Genomic DNA, 10,551 nt, shown 5'->3' on the forward strand with positions numbered 1-10,551 from the left:
GATTCAGTCAACATTCTGAGTCCTGAGCTGCCATCTGCCTTGCAGCCTGCTGGGATGCTCAGTTTAGACAACATATAAAGTTTCCTGGATACGGGACAAACCCAGGCCTATGGAAAGAGCAGGAAGGTTAAAGTGTGTGGTACTTTGAGTGGTGACGAAGGCGTAACCAGGGAGCTGACATGTTTGCACCAACGCCAAGAATTCCAGGACAATTTGTTATCCAGCTGAAGCCAGTATAGTTGCTACAAAAAAGAAGCCTGGGGACAAAACATACTTTTCCCTTGTTTCCTTTGTCTCCTTGCATACCCAGTCTATTTTCTAGCACTGCAGTGAAGGATACTGACATTGAAAATGTCTCACAATATTTTGTTATTTTTGCTCTTGCAGGAGAATAAGAGACTGGGCTCAGGTCAAAGCAGGGCTCTTATGTGCTGAGGGTATCAGCTTCCTGAAACGGTTTTGGCAGATGCTGACATTTCACCCAGAGAAACCATAGTTGGAGGGGTAGGGAAAAAGGCTTAGAAAACTCTGGGTTTTATTGGGAAATATTTCACCAGACTAACCTTAACCTGAAGGCATCAATTACCCTCTCCCCTTCCCTTAAAATTTTATTAGCCAGAAAGGCATAAAAACCTGCCCTGTCTGATGTGCTGAGACCCATGTAGTTATGGAACTGGTATCCCAGAACATCCCAGGCAAGCATGTAAATGTGCTAAGAATTGTAGCCTACTGCTGTTGCTCAGCTTGTTTTGGCACCAAAACTATTCCCAGGGCTTTTGTTCAGGAGCAGGGGTGGGATAGAGTTTTCAGCAGGTCAAGATACAAAATAGACTCTGTGGTCATAAACCGTAATATGAAAAACAGTTTGGGGCAGCTTTGTTCAAGCTGGCTTGGTGGTAAGCCGACTTGAAAAGTCTCAAGACCCGGACATGTTCCCACTCAGGAGCGCGTGTGGACACACACACAGTGTCCTAGGGATAATCTGCTAAGTGACTAGAAAGTGACTCAATTTGCTCTATGCAAAAATATCAAGTGGGATTTACAGCTTTTTTTTTTTTTTTTTCAGTTTCTGAAGTAGGGTTGAGTATTAATTATATACCGCTGATAATACCTGGTAATAGGAAGAAAGAGGAAAAAAAAATACATCAACCACCATGATCATCTTTGTATAATCTGTTTTTTTCATGTATGAAACTTTAGTCTGTTTATATACTAAAGGATTTTTCTTTACACTAAAGAATTTTTCTTAGCATATTCACATTCCTGCCTGGGATGTTTCTGGGATATATGTGCGCTTCTGGGATGTGTGTTGGGTATATATATCTCCTGTGTTTTTCACTTAGCAGTAGTAATTCAAATATTTTCCATATTAACTGCATACTTTGTAAATGTGAATTTTAATAGAAGCATACTGTTTCATTGTTTTGAGTTTGCTTCTCCCCATTGAAAATGCTTGTTTTGCAAAGAATTTTTCTAGACTATTTATAGGACAGATTTGTTTGTGCCTCTAATGTATCATATCTGTCTCTAAATGAACTATTTTAAACCATTTTCAAGATTTGTAATTAAATTTTTAAAAGAAAATATAGGGACGCCTGGGTGGCTCAGCAGTTGAGCACCTGCCGCTGGCTCAGGGTGTGATCCGTAGTCTCAGGATCAAGTCCCACATCAGGCTCAGGCTCCCTGCCTGGAGCCTGCTTCTCCCTCTGCCTACGTCTCTACCTTTTTCTGTGTCTTTCATGAATAAATAAATAAAATCTTTAAAAACAACAACAAAAAAAGAAAATATAAACCCCTCCCAAAAGCATGGTTAATGACATTATCCTGGCATACATATCTGTAAAATGGAAAGCTCCTTTTGGCTGCTGTGATGTCAATGTTACTGGCACTCATGCCAAAAGAAAATGTTTATTGGCCTTTGGCAAAGCCTTTCTATATCTTAAAGTCTTAGAACTCTGCATTTTCAGACAGACCTACATAATTGATTTTTGTCTCCAACCCTTCAGATCAGATTCGGAAAGAGAATACCCTTTGTCTTTCTTAACCCTGCCTGGGGCTATGATGTGTCTTTTGGGAAGAGCAGGGGCAGGAAATCTAATCTCACTCACTTCCGTCACTGCCACACTGCATGACTTGTAACAAGTCACTCTCCTTTTCTGGACTTGAATTTCCACATCTGCCAAACAGGGAGATTGAATTGGAAAGAGCTATTTCAACTTGAGTATTTTCAGAATTTTTAACAGGCCGTCGGTTCTAACCACACCAAGCCTACTTCCATATTTATATTTTTCTGTTGTCACCTGCTCAATCACTGCAAAAGGGCACCTCTAGGGAGCTCTCCTGCCCCTGGATTACCATTTGAACTTCAATGAAATATGTTGGAGACAGTGTGCTATCTTGTTGAGGACTTTCCAAGGGTGGTTCTGGAAACGGAAATCTAGCCCAGATCACTCCAGGGGACTAATCCCTGAATAATGTCCTCTGACACACACATATTTTCTGATGTTTCTCTTGACCTTGGAACTTGGTTAAAGACTGCACAGAATGTTCAGTGAATTCTTAAAGACTACTACAAGGAAGTCCCTCCCATCCTTGGCGTTTCCAAGATGTGAAGATATCTAGTAGTGGTTTTTCTATTGTTGGAGACAGTTTAAGGACATCACGGTAAAACGGATACCTTGCCTTGCTGCTGTTCTGTTTCTCTCCACTACAGTTCAGTTTTTACAATGTTCATGGTCAAGGGGACTTGGATTGCTTTGGGATAATTGTCTCAGGGTCAGGAAGAACACAACAGTATTTAGTGGGAAAAGCCCTCAATTAGGAACTGGGAGGGTGGCTTCTGGCTTTCTGATGTTGCGCATGTCATTTGGATTCTCTGGGCTCAATTTCCTCATTGTAGAAGTTAGAACGATGTTTCTAGAAAAGACCTTTCCTCCCGTTCTTTGGATGACACTTTGCTCCCAGCTTTAACACGAACCAAAGGCACTCACTCTGAACAGCAATGGTGACTGTCACATTGGGCACTTATTCCTGTTGGCCAATGTGACTCAATCTGACCATGCTTGAGTCATATGCTCAGTATTAATTATCAGTGGGTATGTGTCACCAGGGGTTGCCAGAAGCCCCTGCTGTTTACCCAAAGTTAACCTAACAGGTACAGAGCCAGCAGCTGCTAGTTAACAACCAGCAAAGGAGCAGAGAGACCTCTCAGAGACTGCATGGAGTCTCAAAGGAGAGGGATTTGAGTTGAAATTGTAGAAATCACCCTGCTGGCTGGAGGTTGATGTCTACACTGGAGGCTTACTGATTCTTACTTGCTCATTAGCCTTTTTCTTTACCTTGTGGTAATTCGTTACTGCAGCAGTAGGAAACATAGAGGAAGCCACACAGTGTGAGCCGTCAGATGGGGGGTCGGAAGGGGCTGCCGGGACCCATTGCCCTTCACTACCGCTTCGGTTTTTGTGCAGCAATCTCTCCTTAAAACAGCTGTACTGACAACTGAGTCTGAGCATTTCTGCATTTTCCTCACACACATAGAGAACAGACTCTGAGTAATTCCTATTGCTCAGAGGCCTCAGGAAAATGGGTAGTAATTAGGCTGGAATCTCAGCAACTGGGGCTGGGAGAATTTTCCCTGTGACGACGACAGTCCTCAGGGTGCAGTCTGTGGAGCAGCAGACGGGCCTCATCAGGATTAGAGATGCAAATTATGCAGCCCCACTGCAGGCCTCCTGAGTCAAACACTCTGGTGATGTGTTTTAACAAGCCCCCTGGGGGATGGATGCACGCCCAAGCATCAGTGCAGCAGAGAGACCTGCAGGGCCAGAGACAACAGTTTTCCTAACTCAAGGTCCTCTGGGCTGGGGAGCCAGCAGTCATTCTCTCCCATGACCCTTGGTGCCAAGGCCAAACAAGAGGGGATCTGATAGGCAAGAACCCTCTTTCCCTCTGGAGCTCCTTGGGGTGTCACCTTTGTGAGATCTCTTCGTGTGACATAGGTGCACTGCTGATTTGTTGAGTAGGTATTTATCTCCCTAGCCAAGACTCCACTACCAGAATAAAGGAGAGCTGAAGGTTTTTCCATAGGACCTTCCAACAAATCATATGACAGATGAGGAAACTGAGGCTCCATGTTTAAGTTACTGTCCTCAAAGTCACACTGCTAGTAGGTGGCAGGGTGTGGATCCAGGTCGTCTGCCCTTTAGTGTCCTCTGCACCATACCAGGTACATTCCTTGAGTAGAGCCAGCTCTAGGAGATGGGCAGTCTCAGGAGCTCCTGGCTCTTTTTGAACTGGGGGACGCTTGATCAGAGACCCCCCCAGATGAAGAAGAGATTGTTTCTGTCACCTCCAGAGCCAGCCAGCAACTTAGGACTTGGGAGCAAGTGTCTTGTGAAGGTTGCAATTCGGGCTGGAGCCCTCACTTGGCTCTTGACGTTGCTCTGGGAACCTCCTGCTAAGCGTCCCAGAGGCTGGGAGGCAGGTCCTCTCTCAGTTTCACACAGCGTGCATCTTCTCAGACTGTGCTGGTTCCTGGGGTTCCTGTCAGAGAGGTGGCAGCTGCCAGTCAGCTAAGTCACAAGCCTTGGCCGGACCAAATGGTAGCCAGGGTGGTCGGAGTGCCAGGAGGTACTTTGCCCCAGCCCCCTTCTCATCCCTGGTTGGAGGCTCCTTGCCATCCCAGGCAGGCCACTGCTCGCAGCAGTCGCTCAGAGCTTGCCATGCACCCCCTGGTTTTTGTGGCAACCCAGTTTAGCAAATGGACCTCAAGTTTTATAAATAGCACAATGGCAGGCTGGGAAGCCATCCTGTGCAACAGGACAGAACATGCATTCCCAGATTTTTGAGCCATTTGCTGGGATTGTGCAGTGGGAGTAACTTCTTGTGCAAAGTTGAATTACTTGCAACTCCCAGGTCTATACTCTGTGCTTGAGTCTTGCTTCTACTCATTTATGTGTCTTCATTTGTCCCCTGCCCCCACTGGCCCTGCCTTCCCGAAGTGGTGCTTCCAAGTCTGCTCCTGGGACGTTTCCTGTTCTTGGAACAGCTGCACCAGCCTGGGGTACCCTCCTGCTACTTGATCCTATAGGGAGGTGTCCAGTGGCCCTGGGTAATTTTCAGATGACCTTGTTCCTCTGACGTCATTACCTGGCTATTTTGGGCTTTGCTGTTTATGCTGCAGAGTTGGGCTGAGACAGGGGAGAGGGAGACAGTGAAGGTTTCCCAGCATCCCATGGCCCCACCAAAGTGAGAGCACTTGCTCTTCAGCACTTATAGAGCACCTACTGAATGTTGGGCCCAAGGCCACCAACCTGATGACACAAAGTGTTCTCCACTCATGAATTCATTCTGCAGCGGGCATTTAGTGATATGGAGTACTAATCAAGCATAAGGGCTCTGGACCAAGTGGCTGGGGTTTAAATTCTGGCACCTCTGGAAGACTATCTCTGAAAACTTGCCTCAGTTTCCTCTTGGAAATGGGAGTGATAGTAGTATCTACTTCATAAAGTTATGAAGACTAAGGGAGTTAATATGGTACATGGTAAATACACAATAAATATTCATGGCTATTACTATTAATGGCACCATTTTTTGTACTAGGTCCTAAGAATGCAAAGTTGACTGACATGGTCCCTGTCCTGAGCTAGATCTGGATATAGGTCCCCAGAGGCCCAGATGCTGAGACAGTGTGCATGGCCTATGTAACAAGTCAGAAGGGAACACCTGCCATAGGCACTGTTGTAGCCTGATTTATAGGGGCATTTCAAGGAAATGAGGTGAAGTTCTTATCCTGGGAGAGCCTCAGAGCAGTGGTTCTCAACCCTGACTGCACATCGGAATCTTCTGGGGAATTTAAAAAATACCAGCACCTGGGCTGCACATTGGAATCTTCTGGGCCGCACCTCCCAAATATTCTGATTTAATTGTCCTGAACATCAGAATATCCTGAAGCCTGAGTTGTGAAAGCTCTCCACACACTTCCCATGTGCAGTGGGGTTGAGAAGCACAGCCCTCTGGTTTGGGGGTTCTCAAACCTGGGTGTGCATGAGAACCACCTGAAATGCTGCTTAGAGAGATGGAGCCTGGGGGCTCTGTTTGAAGGAGGCTTCATTGAAAACAAATTTGGGGGTCTGGGCACTGAGAAAGCCTGCCGGAGCTGTGCTCTCAGCTGAGAAGTCAACCCTGGCCAGTAGTCCCAATCCATGCCATTTTTATGTCTCATACATAGCTTGTACCACTTTCTGTCTTGAATTAGTGAAATCTGTGTGCACATTGATATCTTTCAAATTATTCATTAATCTGTGTAGAGTCACAAATGGTCATTTCAAAAAAATTGGAAGATCCAAAGAATAAAAACCATCTCTACTCCCATACCTATTAGTATGTGTATTTATGTCCCTCCAGACATTTTCTCATTTTCTTAATAAATGCATTTAACAACAAAAAGGGATTCTGCTTCATGAATGACCTTACAATCATTTTTCACCGAAAATTCTCTATGTCGTGATCCTGTCACCATTCTCCAACATCTGTGTCCCCAGAGTGACCGCGTTAGCTAGCCCTTGCACAGAATAGAGCGTTCCGTAAGTGATCTTAGCAATAGAACTCCACCATTTCAAGATGGATCAGTGTGTCATTTGAGCTTCCAGAGGGATCTCTGTGCAGTGTGCCACAGAGTGTGTGTAGACTCTGCTCAGCATTTCAGGTGGAAGGAAGGACGGGGTCTTACCTAGGCCTCCTCCTGAGGCCTGAGAAGTACTGCCACAGCCCCGGGCTTAGGGGTCTGAGGTGGGAGAGGCAGGAGAAAGCAGCCCTGACTGGCTCCCACGTCAGGATGACAGGAAAGTTGTGAGGGGAACTGGCTGCTCTCTTTGGACTCAGAAAGGTTACTCAACTCCCTGGATTTTCCATCACAGCCGAGCTGGGAGAGGGTCAGGCCGGGAAACGTCTTCTCTGAGCAGGGCCTTTTAAAGCCTCTTGGCTGGGTCAATTTCCTTCCAGGAGCCAGGGAAGCAGTGCCTGAGTGAAGTTAACCCCTCCGCTCCCAAGTAATTCTCCCAGGGACCCAGGGATGGGTGAGCCTGAGAGCCTAGGCTTCTGGAATGCAGAGCCGTCCAGGGCAAGAGGCCTAAGGAGCCGTGAACTCTGGCTGAAGAAACCTTCCTCTGGCCTTGTTAAATCCAACAGGCATAATTGCATCCTGCTGACCTTAATTCCCCTGGCGGGTTTAATTGGTCCTGGCATTGCCCCACTTCCTGGCCTGCCCCTGTAGAGGCAAAGAGCGTGGCTGCACAGCTGGCGCGGGGCGGGAAAGCCCCGTTCTAAGGGTGGGCAGGGTCTCTGGCTGCCCCCGGCGGGGAGGAGGTTTCCCCAGGCCCCTCCCCTGTGCCTCCAAGGGAGCGCTGAGAAGCCCGGGGACTCCCAGGGAGCAGCTGGCCGAGCCGAGCTTAACCCTGGGCGGGCGAGCAAGCTGCAGGCAATCCCGTGGATCCGGAACCAGGCCAGCCTCTCATCCCAGCGGGAGGGATGGCGGAGGAGCCTGCGGGACAGCTGAGCCCTCTACCTGGGGTGTCCACAACATTATCGGGAGCCCATAGTGCTGCCAGGACTGTGCCAAGCGCTCTACAGACCGTGTGCTCGCTCCGCACTCCCAGCCACCCTGCGAGAGGCGATGGGGCAGAGTAGTTATGTGCCAAGCCTGGGCTTAGACGGCTCAAACCCAGCTCTGTGAGTTTGCCCTGTGACTTAGTTTTCCTGTCACATCTGTGAAATGGGGATAAAATGGCTGACATTTATACAGCACCTACTATGTCCCCATGTACCGTTCTAAATGCTTTGTGTACCTCCCCATGGAGGAAGGTGCTCGTCCTGTAGATAAGAAAATAGTAACAGCGTTTGTCCAAGCCTGGGTTCCTAGTCTCAGAGCTCCTTAACCACCACTCTTTAGGTTTGTTGTCATCAAGTTGCTTACCTCCTTCTCCGCCCCCCTGACACTGCCACCTGGGGCACGATCCGCTTAGTAAGAGCTTAAGAAATGCTACTTGTTTGGGAACCGTAACAGTAACAAATGTAGCAAATAAAGCCCCTTATGTTGTCCTAGCTCCGATTTGGGTCTCAACAGGAGGTGGTGCTGGATTCAAATCTGAACAGTTGGCAGCTACTCAGTGGCTGTGTGCTTCCCGAGATGAGCCCCTTCCCCTCTCTTGGCAACAGCTTCCGCAGTTTTAAAGTGGCCTAATCCTGGGCCCTGCAGTCCTTTGTGAGGATTCAGTGAGCTGGGTAAAGCCCTTGGCAAAATCAGGCCTGGCCCTTCCTGAGCACTCACTCCATAAATACGGTACCGACAGCCATAGTTAATAACAAGGGAATGTAGGCAAGGGCCATGGTCCTAGAGCCATCCCACAGACCCAGTCCAGAGCCTTGCCAGTCAGTTGCTTACTCATCAGACACCGACTGGCAAGTACACTTTGTGCTGGGGAAACACGTGGGCATCATAAAGCCCCTGCCCTCAAGGGGCTCCTAGAGACAATCGGTGGTGGGATCAGCCTGGAGCCAAAGGAGGCCAAAGGAGGGGGAGTCCAACATTACAGGCTAAACCATAACATGCTGTGGAAATGACCAAATAGAGGGCCAGGGGGCCCCCAATAGCAGGCACAGAGAGGGAGCTTTTCAGCCTTCAGATCGCTGTCAGACCACAAAGGTGGGGTACCCGGCCGGGACAGAGGGGCGAGACACATGCTGGGAGATCTTAGGGAAGAAAGAGGACTTTGGGCTTTGAAGAAGGACATTTCTGGCTCAGCTCCGTTGTAGGATGACTTTGGGCATGTGACTCTCTTGATCCCTGTCTTCATCTAGGGAACAAGATGGAAGCTCCCCATAGAGTTATTATCAAGATGGAGTTTGCAGACAACGAGGCTAGAGCTGACAGCGGACCCTCAAAAAATGGGAGCTCCCTTCCCCTAGGAAAGCCTGGGTTCAGATCCTCATCTGTCCCCAACAAGCCATATGGCTTTGGATAAGTTGGCGAACTGCCTGGGCCTCAGTTTCCTCATCTGTAATAGTACTTACCTTCTTGGGTTGTTGTGAAGCTCATACGAGTGAGTCTACATGAGAGCACTTGGAGCAAGGCCTCACACACCGGTGAGGGCTAGACAGGCATCCAGGAATGTTTTTGCTTCCCAGGGGAGGCAGACTGTCACCTGGATCTCAGAGGAAGGAAACGGAAGAGAGGAGGGCCAGAAGGGCAAGAAGTCATCAAGACGGGAAGGGGTCCCAACTTTGGATGTTGCTAGCCTCTGCCAGCAACCCCAACATTTGATCACTTAAAAAAAAAAAAATTGCTCATTTTGAATAGTATTCCATTCACATGGTCCAAATACAAAAATGTAAAAGGGAGTGCAGTGACATCTCCCCACACCCACCCCTTCTCCCCAGTTTCTTACTTGTTGTCCTGAAGAAATTCCTATGCATATAAAGTGAAAGTTTATGTGTTATTATATATTACCACCTTTGGCCCAAATGATAGCATGTTCTACATGCTATTCTGCATATGGCTTAAATTTTGCTTTCATTTTGGAGGTTGCTTCCCATCATTTCATTCACAGCCTCCTCAATCTCTCTCTTTTTTCTTTTAAGATCTTATTTATTAATTCACGAGAGACACAGAGAGAGAGAAAGAGACACAAGCAGAGGGAGAAGCAGGCTCCCTGAGGGGAGCCCAATGAGGAACTCGATCCCAGGACCCAGGATCACGACCTGAGCCAAAGGCAGATGCACAACCACTGAGCCACCCAAGTGCCCCTCACAGCCAGCTCAATCTTGTTCACAGCTACAGAATTTTTCTTTTTGCTCAGACCTGCTGCTCATTTCCACCTCCCTCCTTTTGAGGGCAGGGCTGGTTTCCTTCATGTGAGAGTACCGGTGGAGGGACAGGGTGGGTCACCACAGTCCGACCCTGAACTCAGACGCCCACTGCAGGGCTGTTTCAAGTGCACTCAGCTCAGCCAGCCTTCCAGGCGCCCCTCAGAGACAGGCTCTGGGTAGGCAGCCCCTGGATGGTGGAAGGCAGCCCCTGGATGGGAAGGATCATACCTCTCCCCATCCATCTCAGCTTCATCATCTTGGTCTTGAGTGGCCCCCAGGCCACCACTGTGGTGGAGGATTCTTGGGAAAGACTCCACCAGCCCCCTCCTTTCAAGAAGGCCACTGGGGAGAACCAATCTGCTTGGTGCGGGGTGGGCATGAGCACTGACCCTCTCCCACTGCTGCTTGGGGCAGCCTCCGTCTCTCCAGGAGCCCCAGAAAAATACATTTTCAAAAGAAAAGACTTTCAGGCCCCTGCACAGGTTGAGCAAGTGCCCCTGAGACAATTTCTTCTCCAGAGATGCCCCCAGCAGGTCTGGATGCCAGGAGCAGGATCATGGGCACAGAGCTGGACAGTGGGGTCAGGGTGATTATCCCCATGGCCTACATGTCTCTAAGCAGTTTCTGGGCAACCCCAAGAGATGCGGCATGCAGGTGTGCAGAGCCAGGGCCAGGGCCGAGCACAGT

This window comes from Canis lupus, chromosome 24 (assembly GCF_003254725.2).
Source record: "Canis lupus dingo isolate Sandy chromosome 24, ASM325472v2, whole genome shotgun sequence".
NCBI lineage: Eukaryota > Metazoa > Chordata > Mammalia > Carnivora > Canidae > Canis > Canis lupus.